Raw genomic sequence first — 17951 nt, 5'->3', positions numbered from 1 at the left:
AATTGAGTTTTCCAATCTGTGGTCTTTGAGAATGCGGCGGCGGCACTTACAGGGTGATCGCCTGTGATGAAGTCTTCATCAGGATCTATTGACAGATTCATTTGGACACACATCCCCACCTTCACCGCGGGCCTCTTCCTCACACTGTAAAGTAATGGGACGCTCAAACGCGATTGAAAAACTTCTCTGGCGCACTGATGGACGGATTGAACTCAGTGAAGACGACACAGAGTCTTGTTTTTGTTCTGATTCTATTTTTCAACTGTTGTTGAGAAATTTAAACTTCAGCCGCTCAACAAAATGGCCGCCAGCGGTGACACGAGGAGAAAAAAAACAACCTTAGCTCCTTAACACAAGTTTTACACAAGCAGCAGTAAACTGAAGTAGAGCTGCAACTAATGCTTATTTTCATCATCGATTCACCTGTCGATTATTCTCTCCATTAATCGTTTGGTCCATAAAATCATAGAAAACCTTCAAAAATGTTGATCGGTTTTCGTCAAACCTGGAAATGATGATGTTCTCAAACGTCTTGTTTTGTCCACAAACCAAAAAGATTAACTTTTAATGATTTCTTTGTTCTCCAAAACAAAGAAATGAAGAAAATATTCACATTTAAGAAACTTAAACAATCAGCAATCTTGTTTTAATCATGAAAAAGCTTCGAACCGATTATTCGATTATCGAAATAGTTGTTGATTAATTTAGTAATCGATTTGTCGCTTAATCGTTTCAGCTCTAAACTAAAGTCTCACTCTCCCACACCAAAGTCCACAGAGAAAATCAGTGATATTTTAACATCACAGTCATTGTTGATCCACTTCTGCCGCAATCACCAAGTTCACATGTCTTAGTTTGTCACTTCACTTCAAAATCTTAATTTATATTTATTTAAGTGACATAAAGTGACCACACGAGGCAGCAGTAGACCACCGGGAGCTAAAATCACTGAACGGTTTCCACTGTGTAACAGTGAGATAAAGACGGGAACGTGTTGTTAAGATACCGTCGACTTAAACTGACGTAGATTTCCATGAACGCAGCGTCTGCGTCTCAGACTCGTTCTCAGTACAGCGGTCACTTCAACTTGAAAATACACTCAATAAGTAAATAAATAAACACCGAAAAGCAGCAATCGAAGACTTTCTTTTGAAAGTGAGGCATAAAATTGATGCGTTGGCCGACAAAGCTGCTGGGAAAATTGTCAGGTGATTTTTATATTGGATTTCCAAAGGAGCGGCGGGGACACAGGATATCGCTCTCCTCTGGGCTTTTCATGTCCAAGTTGTTGTTTTTATTCTGGACGAGAGCTGCTCTTCAGAACGCCATAATCCTCGCGGTATTGGCGCGGCGAGCGTGACTCCGCTCACGTTGTTTTATGTTTTTGTTTGCTCGTCTTGACCCCGCTCTGAAGTACTGACAGAACCAGCAGTGAAGTCACCACTGGACTGGCTTTAAAGTTTCTTTTCCCAGAGACTTAATAAAAACGTAGGCAGAGATTAGGAAAACTAACGCTGGAGATTATGGTTCGCTTCTGCTAGCTGTCCAATCATGTGACCAGGGGAAGATGTTTAGGTTTAAACTCTTACAATGTTAAATACAACTCATCAAGTGAGTAGTTTAAAGTGAGTTAACAGATGTTATCGGTAGATCCTAATAATGAAATTCCAGCAGAATAAAAGTATTGCGAGTGCTGGCGATGTGCGATAATAACGTCATATCGTACACCGTCCCCGGTGAGATTAGCTCATTAAGATGCACCACAGGTCTAATCCCACCTCTCTCGACCGCCGCAGCCCCGTCTTCCTGCTCGCAGCTGTAAGTGCGAGTATCCAGCCATGTGAGGATTACCTCTGCAAATGACCTCAGCACACAGAGAGAGAGAGAGAGAGAGCAAGTGAGGGGGTGAACCTTTGCCCCGGGAGAGCGGCAGCATCGCCACAACACAGAGAAGCCGTCTTTAACACATGCACATCTATTGGCAGTGGAGCAGAAAAGGCTTAGAAGACGAGGAGCCGACAACACGAGGGAAAACATCTGCACACACAGACACACAACCACACCAGCACCTCAATTCATACAAATACTTCCACACGGAGTCTTTGTTTTCAACAAGAGTCGTACAAACACAGGACCACAGAGAAGAAGCAGCAACATATCAACGTCAAACAACTCACAACTGAAGCCCAGCAGTGTGAGAATGTACCAGTGTGAACAAGGGTGAGAAAAAGCTGAAGCAGAAGCACCGTAAATAAAGATATCAAATCATATCCTATAACGTGTCTTCATGGATCAGTGTTTGACCGTCTTATTTTACTGGTTTTTTGAAATTATTATTATCATCATCTTTGCTTTAAATCCAGTTGATAATGAACTGAACCATTTTTCATCTAACTGTCAAATATATGGATATTAACCTGATATTAGGCTCACCTACGCTGCAGCCTGGTCATTGCTGTGTAGTGTAAACTATACGGGAACAATGTTTCTGTTTTTGTGGACTTGATGCAGCTGCTGCATCAACACCTCCTGCCACTCGACCTGAGTCACTCCTTGGTTCCAGCAGCGAAGAAGTGGCTGGAGCAAGCGAAGATGAAGATGAAGATGAAGATGATGATGACGATGATGTCCACCGAGCCCAAGTAGGACAAGAATCCCTCAGATACTTTGGAGAAAAGAAACTTGCTAAGGAAGAACAACCAGGACAAACATCTGATACTGGCCAGACGAGCCAAGTCCTACTTATGCACTTAGGCACCTGAACACCATCAGAGCGACTGTTCATAGTCAGCTTCCAAGAAGAGAGCCAGCCTTAGCCGGGAGCACGTAGACATGCTTACATGTTTGCATTGCAATGCGTTAAGTGAACAGTGAGTGTGTGTGTGCTTTAATGTTAATGTTTTATCATTTATTTATTGTTCGAACAGATCAGGAAACTTTTAAACAACTGAAAAGGTGATTTTGTGCACTTTATAAAAAAAACATACAATGTGATGTATATCATACATCACATTGTATATTTTCTTGTGTGATTCCAGTTGTGTTTTGATTTTTTATCATTTAATATTACTTTTGACAGCTCAGGGACGTTGGAGAAATAACATGTTTTTACACTTCAGTGTGCACTGTGAATTTGAAATGTTCAGTTTTTGAATAAAGATTTGGCAATTACAAATGTTTCCTTTATTTAACCGATTCATTGACAAAATAATCGATTATTAAAATAACCGTTAGTAGCAGCCCTGGGATAACGATGAAGGCCACAGTGTTTAAAAGCAGGAAAAGTCGTTTATTATATGTAATATAATATATTATATATTGACCAGGTCTAAGTGTATGCATTGTGTCTTTGGTGGACACGTCTAAAAACAATGTGTCCAGTTGTTACATGTGAGACACCAGTAAACATCTGTGTGTGTGTGTGTGTCACATGTTCCAGAGTGACACCTTCAGTACAGGAGATAAAGAGGACGGGGGGGGGGGATCAGTGGGTGAGGGACGGGTGAGTCGTTTGATCGACGCAGTGGCCCAAAACCAAACACTGATGGTTATTGATCTGAGCGTCTTCAGCTGCTCAAATTAAGAGTCGGGGTCCTTGGTTTGTGACGCTAACAAGAGCAGCAAGGCTAACAGAAATCCTGCGAGGATTCTGGACTCAACAACAAACGTCCCACACCACAATCATCTTCTTCAAACCTGCTCTTCTTCTGGTCCCTCTTTCCTCCTGAAACAAACGGACACTTGTCAATTAGGCTGGAACAATGCTACGTTCACACGCCGGGAAACAAACTAAACCCCAGAGAAATTAAAACTTTTTTCTCCAAATGCCTGGGAGGTTGAGAGTAATGGCTGCTGCTGCTGCTGCTGCTGCTGCTGCTGCTGCTGCTGCTGCTGCTGCTGCTGCTTTCCTCCAGGGCTGCGGCAAGAAATATAGTTTGCATTCATATAATTTACAGCAGCAGAGTATAGTGGACTGTTGTGTGAGAACGAGACGAGCAGAGACACAGAAGAAGCTGCCTGTCATCGATAGACCTTAAAATAAGACTTTTTTTTAAGCTTAGGAAATGTGTAACATTAACAGAGGAGTCTGGTGTATTTAGCAATGTCATCATTTTAGAATCATTTAAGGATCTGATTGAATCGTGAGTGGGTTTAATTCATTATTAAAAACATAGCTTTCCAGCTTCTTAAATGTGAATATTTTCTATTTCTGTCATTTTTCAGCTTCTTAAATGTGAATATTTTCTACTTTCTGTCATTTTTCAGCTTCTTAAATGTGAATATTTTCTACTTTGTCATTTTTCAGCTTCTTAAATGTGAATATTTTCTACTTTCTGTCATTTTTCAGCTTCTTAAATGTGAATATTTTCTACTTTCTCATTTTTCAGCTTCGAATATTTTCTACAGTCTTCTTAAATGTGAATATTTTCTACTTTCTGTCATTTTTCAGCTTCTTAAATGTGAATATTTCTACTTTTCTGTCATTTTTTCTGTCATTTTTCATCTTAAATGTGAATATTTTCTACTTTATGTCAAGCTTCAGCTTCTGTTTTTTCTGAATATTTTCTACTTTCTGTCATTTTTCAGCTTCTTAAATGTGAATATTTTCTACTTTTCATTTTTCAGCTTCTTAAATGTGAATATTTTCTACTTTTTGTCATTTTTTTCAGCTTCTTAAATGTGAATATTTTCTACTTTCTGTCATTTTTCAGCTTCTTAAATGTGAATATTTTCTACTTTCTGTCATTTTTCAGCTTCTTAAATGTGAATATTTTCTACTTTCTGTCATTTTTCAGCTTCTTAAATGTAAATATTTTCTACTTTGTCATTTTTCAGTTTCTTCTGTCATTTTAAGCTTCTTAAAGGTGAATATTTTCTACCTTCTCACATTTTTCAGCTTCTTAAATGTGAATATTTTCTACTTTCTGTCATTTTTCAGCTTCTTAAATGTGAATATTTTCTACTTTCTGTCATTTTTCAGCTTCTTAAATGTGAATATTTTCTACTTTCTGTCATTTTTCAGCTTCTTAAATGTGAATATTTTCTACTTTCTGTCATTTTCAGCTTCTTAAAAGTGAATAGTTTCTACTTTCTGTAATTTTTAGCTTCTTAAATGTGAATATTTTCTACTTTCTGACATTTTTCAGTTCTTAAATGTGAATATTTTCTACTTGTTTCTACTTAAATGTGAATATTTTCTACTTTCTGTCATTTTTCAGCTTCTTAAATGTGAATATTTTCTACTTTCTGTCATTGGTCAGCTTCTTAAATGTGAATATTTTCTACTTTCTGTCATTGGTCAGCTTCTTAAATGTGAATATTTTCTACTTTCGTTGCTGCATAAAACAAAGAAACCATTCAAACATTTATCACCTGATTAATGAGTTGCAATCGGGGAGCTTGGAAGTGTTTGGAAGATTTTCCTAAACAAACATCTTCTTCTTCTTCTACTCAATGTGTTTTTCAGACTTCTCTGTTGACCTTGGCGTTTGACCGGTTGGCTCCAAAAGTGCCTTGTTGCCACGGTAATACTGTAAACAGTCAAAGTTGGTGCGTTGTTGACTTATTTTGTACACAAACAAAGCAAAGGTAATGGATTCTGTGGCTCTACAGAAGCTCCTGTCACGTCTGACAAAACAACCCTGTGGACGTCGTCCAGCGAGGACCAAATATTTTTCAATTATTCATTATTTTTTTTGAAGAAAGGAGGAAAAGGAAGAATAAAGTGTTTGGATTTTTGGGGACTGGACTGACTGGTGTGAAATATCAATATTTAGCTCGTTCACAGGAAAGAAACAACATGACGTCCGTGGATCAGTGAAACACAATCACCCTCGTCCTGAGCTTCAAAGACACACGAGTGCTTTCAGCAGAATAATATTTCACCTTCCATTAAAGCGGCAGACCTATAGTAAAGAATAAAGCAGGTGCAGTGAGACGGCGTGAGCTCTGCACCTGTTCTCCTGCACATTAAACCTGTGAATTCTGTCTGTGCCGCCGAGTTAACGTCACATTTAATGTGTTTCACATTCACCGCACGACCATGAAGCCACTTAATAAACCTCTTTAAACCTGTACCATATACAGTATATCATATTTGTAAAGGCACTACCTCAACATTTTTATTTATTAGGGCCCGAGCCGCGAATGGCAGGAGGCCCCAAACGGCTCCTGGCACGAGATTGTGCAAGGAACATATTGTTATTATCCTTCAGATCATTATTCTATCCATGGATTTGTGGTTAACGTTAACGTGTGGTTATATATTCTATATTTGTGGTTAACGTACATAAAAAAACTCTTGAAACTTGGCAAGAAAAATGCAACATCGGCATAGTTCCCAGACCCGTGCGTTCCTGAAGGGCTCTATAGCGCCCCCCATAGCGTGAAAACAGAGGCAAAATTGAGTTCCACCGAAGGGAAGATGTTACAGACCAAGACAAACAAAAAAGTCGACCGTAAGCATGGCCTCAACGCAACAGGAAGTCAGCCATTTGGAATGTTGGCGTCCATTTTGGTGATTCGCACTCTGCATAAATAAGCGAACTCTGCATTTGTCGTACCAACATGAAAAACATGCCAATTTGTACGAAACACATCAAAGATGAAAAGGTTGACCCCTCCAGTGAAGGTGTATCGTGCCAAGCTGCACAAAAAAGTCATTTGAAGCTAAAGACGCCATTTTGTCTGAATTTAGTTTCAAGTAAACGCCACCTAGTGGGAACACAAAATGTGCAGTGTGTGTATGTGTGTGTTTTTTTAAAACATAATTAAAAAGCTAATTTAATTTCAAAGGTGAATATATTTTGGTGTGTTTGCTCATTTTGTGCAAACAAAGACATACAGAGAAAGTTCTGTTTCCGTTTGAGTGACGCTGAACTCAACTGAAAGAATAAAGGAGATGTGTGTGTGTGTGTGTGTGTGTGTAGTAGTGAGGAGTTATGGTCTGTATTTGTTTCACCTGCTGCTCTCCTTCAGCTCTACACTAATGGCATTCCCGCGGGGAAGCAGAGATTCCAGAAACCAAGCCCTGCACAGAGCGACTGCAGCTACAGAAGCTACAGAAGCTGCAGAAGCTCACAACAACATAACTACACACACACACAGACACACACACACACTTGTGTTCTGACTGAAACACTGCAGCTGAATGGATTAGGTCTCCTCACATCAAACACTCAAAAGAATATTATTCATATCAAGCATTTTATACTTTTACTCTACTTTAATTTAAATAACCGTGAGATTAAGAGTCGGAGCAAACTAAACTTCCATCATCATTGCAAACAAATCAAATACAATATTTTTGAATGATTAAATCCATATTTCATTTGCTGTGTTGCTTCTTAAAAATACTGACGCAAATCTAATTCCATATAAACTCCGTGAAAGTAATGAGCTAACGGGATGCATTCAAAGAGCCTCGTAAATTCCAGAGAGACTTTTTTGTTTCTATAGATTAGACATTAGTTTTGTATGTTTTAAAAAGTCTAACTAAGTTTTTACAATCAAACTAACCACCGGACAGTCATCACAGATATCAGAGCTCATCAGTGTAGTAAGTATTCACACACACGACGCCGCTTTCACGGTAATGTCCTCTCAGCACTGACAGCAAATCCTCCCGAGTGTGTTTAATAAATCACAGCGGTTACTCTCAAGTCGCCTAATTATGAGCCGCTGCATTAAGAGGGATTAAATACTAATCTCGACTGCTTCGGTTTACCCTCGGCTGAAGGGAAGACTGAGAAGACATCGCAGCGACGCCAAGTGTCTGATAACTCGCTATTATTCACCTACAGCACTTCATCGTGTCGTAACACATCAATAAAAATATTACAATACATGATATAAAACTTAATAGCTGAAATTAAATGTGACCAAAACTAATCCACAACAAGCCCAAGAACCTCTGGTCAAAATAAGGTCAAATAAGTGCATGTTTTCACTGATTTATTTGTTTTCTGGAGCAAAGAAAACCAAAAATATTCACATTTAAGAAGCTAAAAAAAATCAGAAAAAAGTGATGATCAAAATAGTTATAGTTAATGGTATACTCATAGTTGCAGCGCCACAGCGAGAACCTGCCACGTGTGACAGCAATCTGAAGGTCAACGAACATGGACCTTTTTATTTATTTATTTTATGCTTCTCCCATTTCCATAAAACTCGCCGCCCCCTCCCCCCACAGCACACACGAAAGACTCGCAGTCATGGAAGCTCTGCGTGTGCAACAGGCTGGCGTCTCCATGGCAACACATGGTGACTCCGGCACAACAGAGGGTTGCAGGGGGGGGAGGTTGGGAGGGTTGTGTGGGGGACATTTCTGAGCGCTGATGCCACACAGGCTCCACGGCGGGGAAACATTAAAGCCGATCGGGTTTATCCCCACTGGGACGCTGAATTGCCCCACTCAGAGTGGCAGTGGAGTCGTCCCGTGCTGGCTTAACAGAGCGAGCGACAACTGTCCTAAACGACTCCCCGGAGGCCTCGCGTGTCTGCCACACAAGAGAGTCGAGGAATCACCACCTCATTTATATATGTGTGTGTGTGTATATAGATATATAAAAATATATATATACTTTCCCTTCATTCTTAAAAAAGGTTTCCAATAAACATGGCAACGTTTCAAAAAAGAAAAGATAAATGTCCTCCGAAAATAGAGACAAAAAATACATTACATTACACAGCTCACTCTCCCACACCAAACCCCATCATGAAAATCAGTGATTTTAGCACGCTGCTGGTCTACTGCTGCCCCGTGTGGTCACTTTGTGTCACTGAAGTTAATCAGAATGAAGGATTTCAAAAGCCAAAGTGACAAATCTAGACATTTGAACTTAGTGATGGAGGCTCCTGTGTGTGATGTTAAAATCACTGGTTTTCTCTATGGACTTTGGTGTGGGAGAGTGAGCGGTTTACAAAACATCCATTTCCCATTGGAAAAGTCTGTGTAACAGTGAGATTAAGGGATAGACATGTTCTTTAGGGCTGCAACTCATCTTTCAGTTACTTTCTTGATCAATTAATTAATTTTTTGGTCCATACAATGTCAGAAAATTTGGCAAATCTGAACAAGCGATGAGTAAAAAGTTATATTCAGAACAAAATCAGCATTTTAGGAATTTCACCTCCATGTAAATCTTGAATTTATCTTCGCGCGGCTCACAAAGGGTCATAAATGAGTTTGGAGAGAGCAGGAAGCCTCTGTACTGTGTCCACCAGGCCTTCATTTTTCTTTGCGTGTCAGAGTGGAGACAGAGGGGGAAGAGAAGCCACTTCACTGCTGTTCACATGGCAGCTCACTTCCACTCGTGTATAAAGTGCACTTCCCTGGGGTTTGCTGTTTGTCATAAAATATCTCTCAGCACGTCGTTTAACCAAACTTGAGTCAGAAAGAGAAAAAGAAAGTGGAGCACAAACATGGTTCAGTGACGGCAGAGCTGGAGTTTAGTCATGAGGCTGTTTGCCAGGAGAGCAGTAACTCTACACCCCACACACACACACACAGGGGACAGGGTCCAGGAAGTGCATTATCGTTATGAATTCATGACTAAATTGTGCCGTGGAAGTGAAGATGTTTGTCTGCTGCTCGGCTCTTATTCAATAAAAAAAACAAACTGCGTGACCCTCGTTGACCAGGAACGGTCATGTGACGCGTCCTCACATGCAGGAAGAGGAATTCTTAAGAATACTTCATGATTTACATGTGTGGTCACCTGACAACAGAATATTTATAATTGTTGAATCAAATACAGAATTAAACTGTAGAGCATGTGTGTATATTTATTACTGATAAAAACATTCAATAAGGGCTGCGTCTAATGATTCATTTCCTATTTGATTCATTCATTTCTGATTAATAAATGAGTCGTCAACTGATGAATATTGTTTTCATAATCTATTAATCTGTCAATTATTAGGTACAAAGAATGTTAGAAAATTATTTCTTTGTTATGTGGTGCAAAGAAACCAGAAAATATTCACATTTAAGAAGCTGATAAATCACACAGACTGCTCAAAAACACTCAAGGTAGTTGGCGATTAATTGAATAACTGCTTAATAATTAATTTTTGTTGTCCACAAAGCAAAACGTTTCAGTTTCAGTCGTTTCTTTGTTATATGGAGCAATATATTCAGTTTTAAAAAGCTGAAAAATCATCTAATTTGTTTTCATTATTAAAAAAATACTTGCTTGTTTCATGTCAATAAAATGGCTTTTTCATCAAACGTGGTGGAGTTACTTTCCATATATTTACACCCTAAAATAAAGAGAAGGTAAGTGATATTGGCTAAATGTCACCATTTGTCCCAGTCCTTTGTCTCCGTCACTGTCCCTGCACGCCCACAGACTTCTTTAAAGGTGACAAAAGAGAGAAGCAATTGTTTTTCTGTTTATCAGAGGTGACATGACCAGCGGCGCACGGGGGCGACGCGGCCCCCGTGTTGTCATAGCTAAATATACATCCCTGACAGCTCCATAATAGGTTCCAGGAAGTTCAGTGGAAAATAAAAACAAAGCAACATTTCTAGCTGATTGGCTCTGAAAGGCCGCTTCTCCTTGCCTGAATGGGAAAAATGTGGACTTCAGCATTCCACGGCCGTGATGCCAGGTCGGATTGGACGGACGCAGCCTTGCGTGTGCAGCGCCCGCCGCCGTGAGCAAGAGACGCATTACGCTGCAGAAAAATCCAACTTTATGGGAAAGAATTTGTCTGCATGTTTCGGGGTGGGGTGGGGGTGGAGTGGGGTTGGGTGGCGATGCACTGCGACGGCCACAGAGAGGCGAGCGGTGTCCAAGATGGCCGCCACAGCGCACCATCGCTTCAATTCACGCTGGCGTTTCTGTTCTTTCTTCCACATGCATGTACGTGACGGGGTGTTTTTAAGCATTATTGAACTCGGTGGTTTCCAAACACTGGGTCTGGACCCACACATGGGTCACTAGAGAATTCTTCTTTTGTGGTGAAGAGTGGAGGACCACCATTTTGTGTTTGGAAGCAGAAAAAGTGGAAATGTAACACAAAAATATTTCTTTTTAAACATTTTACTCATCAATCAGTGGTTTGGTCCAGAAATGTTTAAAAATGTTCATGTTTTGACACAATTCTTTGTTATTTAGACTTAAATAATGTAGTGTAATGCAATGGCACTGATAAGAAGCCCTGCTATAGTGTTTACAGAGTCATTTTGGGGGGGATTATTTTCAAAATCTTCATTGTTTCCTCAATTCATTTATTAGTTGTTATGTGAATCAAAGAAAACCAGGGAACTTGATTGAATTACTTAAAAAAGGACTGGTTATCAAACCAGCAGACCCACACAAGCACCCAGTGCATCATTCCACACCAAAACAAAGACTTTAATCTTTGAAATTCTGTGAAATGTTTTCACAAATGTTGTTATTGTGACACCAAGGCATACGATTGTGATAGAATTATACGCTCCTGTCGCCTCAACTGAAAAGTTGCTCCTTTTTAAAAAAGTCGGACTTGTTTTGCACTTGACCTGCCCCCTACTGGACAGACTTGATGGTCAGTGACCGCCCAGGTCATTTGAGGAGTTTGAGAGCCCTGGTCTCCATGAAGCCATGGGTGCAGTTCCTCAGAGAACCAGCAGCAGCACAAACCTCAGAGCCGCGATCCATCTGTGGTGTTGCGTCTGGAGGGATTTATGCAGCGAGTCCTGGATTAGTTTGACCTATACTTGACTTCAACAGTAACATTGATGTCCACTAGTTCACAAGTTCATTCTCCCTTGACCTCAGTGTCTGAACACCCTCCTTCCTCCTCCGCCCGCCGACCCTGCTCACCACCCACCGAGTCCTTCCAGGTCGTAAATTTAGCAGCATTTCACCACTCACAACCTGCAGCACAGTGTAAACCTCAGTGCATTAGCTGGAGGACTGGGACTGTGAGACACTGGTCAGACTGGGACATGCCAAACACGGGGATTACGGAGGACAAAGGACAAAAATCCAGACAGACAAATGCAGCTGCTATTCACTCCAACACAAGCTCAACTTTACTTCACGACACCACAGCGAAACAATAATATCACAGTACAACCATTCTGTGACAATCTCATGTCTCAGTGAAGGAAACAAAAAGTTAAAAGTGCACAACATAGAGAAAGGTCAAAGGTCATAAGGTTTCCCCTCATTCATTTGAGCAGCGCCACCGTGAGGAGACATGAAGTAGTGATGACGCCCAGTGAGTGAAACTGGCCGACTGTCAGTTTACTTTAGAGCGAGTTCATTTGTTCATAACAACATTGCTATAACTCCAAAAACAAGTATCGATTTAATCAGTCAAATATATCATATTTTATTTGTTTGAGAGTTCCGGTGTTTGCGCTCCCTCACTCGTCACAGCTCGACATTAGAACACAATTTACTGCTTAATGAATTGAACGTAACAAAAATCCTCATTTACAGCCATAACCTGTTATACAACTCATCATTTTGAATGGGTGAACAAATAATCTCCAAGATAGGATTGGTAAAACGAATTAAAACCTAATTTTATGCTTATTATTGAAGACATATACGCATCAAAGTTGACTAAAATGACGGGAGAAAATTCAACAAAAACAAAACTTAGTGGTTTGTTTTTCATGTAAAAATGAATCTTGGTGCCAAACACACGATAATGTCTAATGAAACGGATTCTTTTTCTGGTCATATTTCAATTACAAGCGTCCCACATTCTTTCAGACGGTTTAAAAGTGCGAGCAGAGCCGTGGACTGCAGAGCCGGGGAGTGAACATGGCTCCACATATCGCCAGGTCTATTTTGCTTTCAGAGCAATCAACACCTTCTTGTTGTCCCAGGTTGTTAGCATGTCTGCTCGTCAGCTGCACAGAGGCCACACCAGCCCCCGCAGCCTCCCCCGTCTCCCTGCCTCCCCCCTGTCAGCAGGGCAGCTTTTGTCAAAATTTGTTATGTGCGGCACTGTGATCCCACTCTATTTAAGGCACCGCTGCTGTTGCTGCCGCCGCCGCCACTGCTGCGCCACCTCCTTTTGACTCAATACTGCCACTCTGAAATGTGACCAGTTGTTCGATCACCACCTCCCATTATACAGGCTACATACACCTTTCCCAAGGTCAGATTCCAGCACTTTATAGGTTATTTTTAATGTGTTCCCAGCATCAAAACTGGAATTTGTCCATGTGAATAAACTGGAATTTGTCCATGGGAATAAACTGGAATTTGAACTGAAAGGATAATCTGGCACAATCTTTGGCTAAAACAATCAGATTTGATACAAATACAGTATTAAATGCTATTTCCTCAATCACATGGCACACAGCACATATGGCGTATTTCCACTGGCTCCACTCGCCTTGCCTCGCCGCGGCACGATTAGGTGCATCTCCACGACAAAAAAGTACCTTTTCGGCACTGTCTCGTCCTGTGACGGGACTCTGGCCAGTCAGCAGCCGGCAGTCTAACCAATCATCACATAGTACCTACTTAGCACGCTTGGAACCTCGCCAGAGCAGGTACTAAAAATAGTACCTGGTACCAGGTACTAAAAATAGTACCTGGTACCAGGTACTAAAAATAGTACCTGGTACCAGGTACTATGCTAGTGGAAACTACTTAAACCGTGGTGTGGCGTTTAAAACCCTTATTATTATTAAGTTGTTGTTTTTTTTTATCTAAACCGGCTAATCATAAAATGCCTTGGACGCTATTCATTACACTGGTTTACACAATATGCGGTCTTCATTAAAGAGTACTATACTACTATATACTATAATATATATTACTACAATATAGTATACTACATAATACATTTCTCTGCACCTGTAGGGAAATGTAATTCTTGGCGTGTTTGCCGATATCCGATAAGACATTTTAAATCCAATATCTGCTGATACCGATATTGTACCTACAGTCGGACAACTTCTGCAGCTTTGAATTCATGTAAACTCCGCCCTCCCAGTGTTGTTTATTGGCGATGGTATTGGGCTATAAACAACCAAAATTGTGTATTATAAAAGCCACGGTCACATACTTTAATTTAGACTCTTTGACATCTTCTAATTCGCCCATATAATAAACAAAATATTCAGCCAATCGGCGATTTTACAAGAGAAATACAGTAAGAGTTCAAGCATTTTCGAGGGACCTCAAGCACCCGCATGACCCCTGTCCTCTTTCTCTGCCCACAAGACATTTCTGACCCATGTCACCTTTACAGCACACACACTCCTTCCAAACCAAACTCCCAGCTGCAGCCCAGAAATAGGACAGTGTTTTCTAATTCAGGGCGTCCACTCAGAGGACAGAGGGGGGGACAGGGGGGTGACAACCACACACATGATGTCCAGGGATTGTCAAGTGATTTCACTCCAAGGAAAAACCAGCATCACAATTTCCACAGTCACTAAATGAGCAGTGGATTATATCTATCAATAAGATCATACTAATAATAACCAAATAAGACAAAACAACCTTTTTCTTTTTCATTCTTAAAAAGTTTTCTGTACATGTGGCATTTTGTACAAGAAATGAATGTCTTCATACACGAAAAACAAGAGCTGCAACCAATTATTTTCAATATTAATCCACATGTTCGGCCCATTAAACGTTGAAATGATTACGTTTATTATGAGTGACCCAATTTATGCTTTTTTTCCTTGCGAGCGAGTAAAATATCAGATATCATCAGATTAGTTTTGAGCCAGATTTTTACGTTTAAATAAATCAGAACTTAAATCAGAGAAGTGCGTTAGCGTCTACCTCCGTCCAACCGTCAGATCAGATATTTGCTTTCTATTATATTTGCCCTAAAAATGTGACGTGGTGAATTACTTGGACAATATCCATGATCACGTGACTCTTTCGTTCTCTGCAGAGGAGCAGTGGTTCCCAAATTCTGGGTTGGGGCTCACAGATCGGTCACGGGAGATTTTATTCGCAGATGACATGGTACATGGTACATACATATTTCACTTTTTAATAACCATTAGAAATGGTTTGTTTACTCACTAAAAATGATAATAGGTGTTGTAAATGTGTCTGTAAATCTGTCGCTAAATTCCGCAATAATGTTGCGCAATTTAGCGACAAATTTACAGATTATTTTACATTTTTTAATCGTGGTTTAGGTCACGATAGTTTGACCTCTTTGAAGTCTGAGTTCCTGTAGAGAAAATAATTATGGGAAACAAGGGGTTCAAACCAGTCCAGGACTAATGTTCATGACTTTAAAGCGATGATCCGATTATCAGTAGTGTACCGTGGGGTTTCAGTCAGGGCCTTCAGTAAAAAAAACACGCACAAACACAAGCACATACGCACACCACTGCGCATCTATAGGCTACTGCATCATTATCACCACATCTTAAGTCAGTCAGCAAACACAGTTTCACAAAAACAAGCTTCCACATAAGCATAGGCGTCAGCTACGCGGGGAACACGTCCCTGGCACTATTTATGATCAACACTTTTGTCCTCACCACTTCTAAAAAATGTTATAAATGTATCATTAACACTCCAACTACGGTAAATGATGTACCTCTTGGGTGTAGGTCTTCCTCTTGAAATAATTTCCTTCTTTTCTCCAAACGATCGCTGTAATAAGTGCACACGAAGGAGATCATGATGGATCGGTGGTGTTAATGCAGTGATCATAGTTTACTTCAAAACCCGCCAAAGGTTCAAACGTCGTTGATGACATCACTGGGGGCTAGCGCCAGACACATCGCTGGGCCTGGGGCGTTCTGTCACTATGCATCACATTTTGATTGGATGACGACACACGTCAGTCAAAGTTAGAACCAAATAGGAAAATGGCAGCTTCAACAAAAGGCCAGCAATACTACTAGAGCAGGTCCACGGAGCTATTCAGCGTCTTTGAGTGTCGAGAAAAATATTATTATTATTATTATTATTATTATTAATGACATCCAGGAAAATCCAGCTCAGCTTCACAAAAAAATAATCATATTCTTTCTGGAAATACAACCATAACATACTGAAAAAGTAATTGATTTCAGACACGTTCAGACACACATTCATTTGATTATTTAAAAAATAATAATAAAAAAAATACTTTTTGATATTGGGGCCACACGGTGGAGTAGTGGTTATCACTCTCACCTTCATATATATATATACACATATATATACACGTATATATGTATATAAACATATACATATAGGTATACATATATACCTATATGTGTATATATATACACATATATACATATATGTATATATATATACATACACATATACATATACACACTACTAAACTACATAATACTTATTTTTATATATACATTTTTCCCAGCACCTAGAGACATTCAAAAACACATTTCTTCCGACTCTACCTCGACAACAAAAAAAAAAGCTTATACATTTGCTTATACATCGCACTTATGACTAGCACTTTATAGTTTGGCTTACTTGAAGCTCTTACTTACTTCTAGCTCTTCTTTGTACCCAAATGTTTAAATGCACTTATTGTAAGTCGCTTTGGATAAAAGCGTCTGCTAAATGACATGTAATGTAATGTAATATCGTGCATCCAGAAATAGAAGAGATAGAGAGTCAGCTTTGAATTCACTTAAAAAAAAACAACAAAAACAAAAAACAAAACAATATAACCGAGCTGTCAAAAGAAATGTATCGGAATTGGACATCAAGATCTGCAGGAGTAAATGTAGCCAAACAAGAAAATACTGTACATCCTGTTTCTAAAACAAGTGAGTGTGTGTGTGTGGGATTCCCAGCCTGAGACCAGTGTGTGATGCTATGCTTAGCTAATTGGATATGTGTATTTCAATGTCCGTGGTCACAGCACCCTTATGGGGCATGAAATAACAAGCAGCTGCCTGTGTGTGTGTGTGTGTGTGTGTGTGTGTGTGTGTGTGTGTGTGTGTGTGTGTGTGTGTGTGTGTGTGTGTGTGTGTGTGGGAGAGCCATGGCTGCTGAGAGGTTTATTAACCCAGTCCATCAAGGCATTGTGGGATTCACGCTAAGACACCAAAGGCTTAAGGATGTGAGTGCCACACAAGCAAGACAGCAAGACAGTGCCTCACCAAAATACTAATATGGGCCCTTATTTTCCAGCACAACAACCCCCCACCCCCATCCCCCCCTGTAAGCCAACACCTCTCCACCAGCGTGTCCACTGTTTGTGCTGGAGTGTAACTCTGATCTGAGCAGCTTCACCGTCCTGACGGAGATTATCGACGGCAGCTCCGACGCTTCGCCGATGCCATGCTATTGTGCCTCACCCTGTGCAAAAGTGTGTGTTTATGATAATGATCAAACAGGGCAGCGTGAAGCCTCCTTTAACTGGGCTTCACACCATCACTGGGATCACTTTACTCCATATAACTGTCAATGGGGAATTAGAGGGCTCTGTGAAAGGTGCAGCCCCAATTTTTGTTAGTCTGCCGCGCCACAAACACGTTTTTACAGCCGCCAGCATAGCAACACAGCACAAATGAGAAGTGTGGAGGTGCCATTAATCAGCCATGAAATGTACAAGTCCACGACACCGACTTCCTGAGCCCTCTTTATGTTAGCTACACTTATAACTAAACAAAAAAGGGCAGCGAGATCCAAGTTAAAACCGCTTGAATCCTCACCGTTAAATCACTGAAAAAAGAGTCAAATTGACCCATGTCAGCATTTATAATATTGTTCAAGGGTACTATGTGATTTTCTGAAGTGGTTGTATGAGGTAAAGACATAAAAAACAAGTGTGAGACACACAGGCTCACTCTGAGCGAGGAAACAAGACAAAAGCAGTTTTCAGCCGCTTCACTTAAGGCTCATTGTATAAACTAATCACTTCATCTATGACAGTTTAAGTGTATGGTATCTTAAAATAGTGTGTTCGCTGTTTAATTTCACTGTCACACAGATTGTGTTTCCAACAGGAAACTGAAGTTCGTAAAACACTCACTCTCCCACACCAAAGTC

The 17951-nt window shown here is 40.3% G+C and overlaps 1 protein-coding gene across 6 annotated transcripts in view; it reads right to left on the bottom strand.

Annotated features, from left to right (window-relative positions):
• LOC122760317 (Golgi-specific brefeldin A-resistance guanine nucleotide exchange factor 1-like) overlaps positions 1-17951 on the bottom strand; it is a 32685-nt gene that overhangs the window by 977 nt on the left and 13757 nt on the right. The window lies entirely within an intron of this gene.

This window comes from Solea senegalensis, unplaced genomic scaffold, assembly GCF_019176455.1.
Source record: "Solea senegalensis isolate Sse05_10M unplaced genomic scaffold, IFAPA_SoseM_1 scf7180000013409, whole genome shotgun sequence".
Lineage (NCBI taxonomy): Eukaryota > Metazoa > Chordata > Actinopteri > Pleuronectiformes > Soleidae > Solea > Solea senegalensis.
The sequence above is the reverse complement of the archived record's forward strand: the minus strand, read 5'-3'. Positions and strand labels throughout refer to the sequence as shown.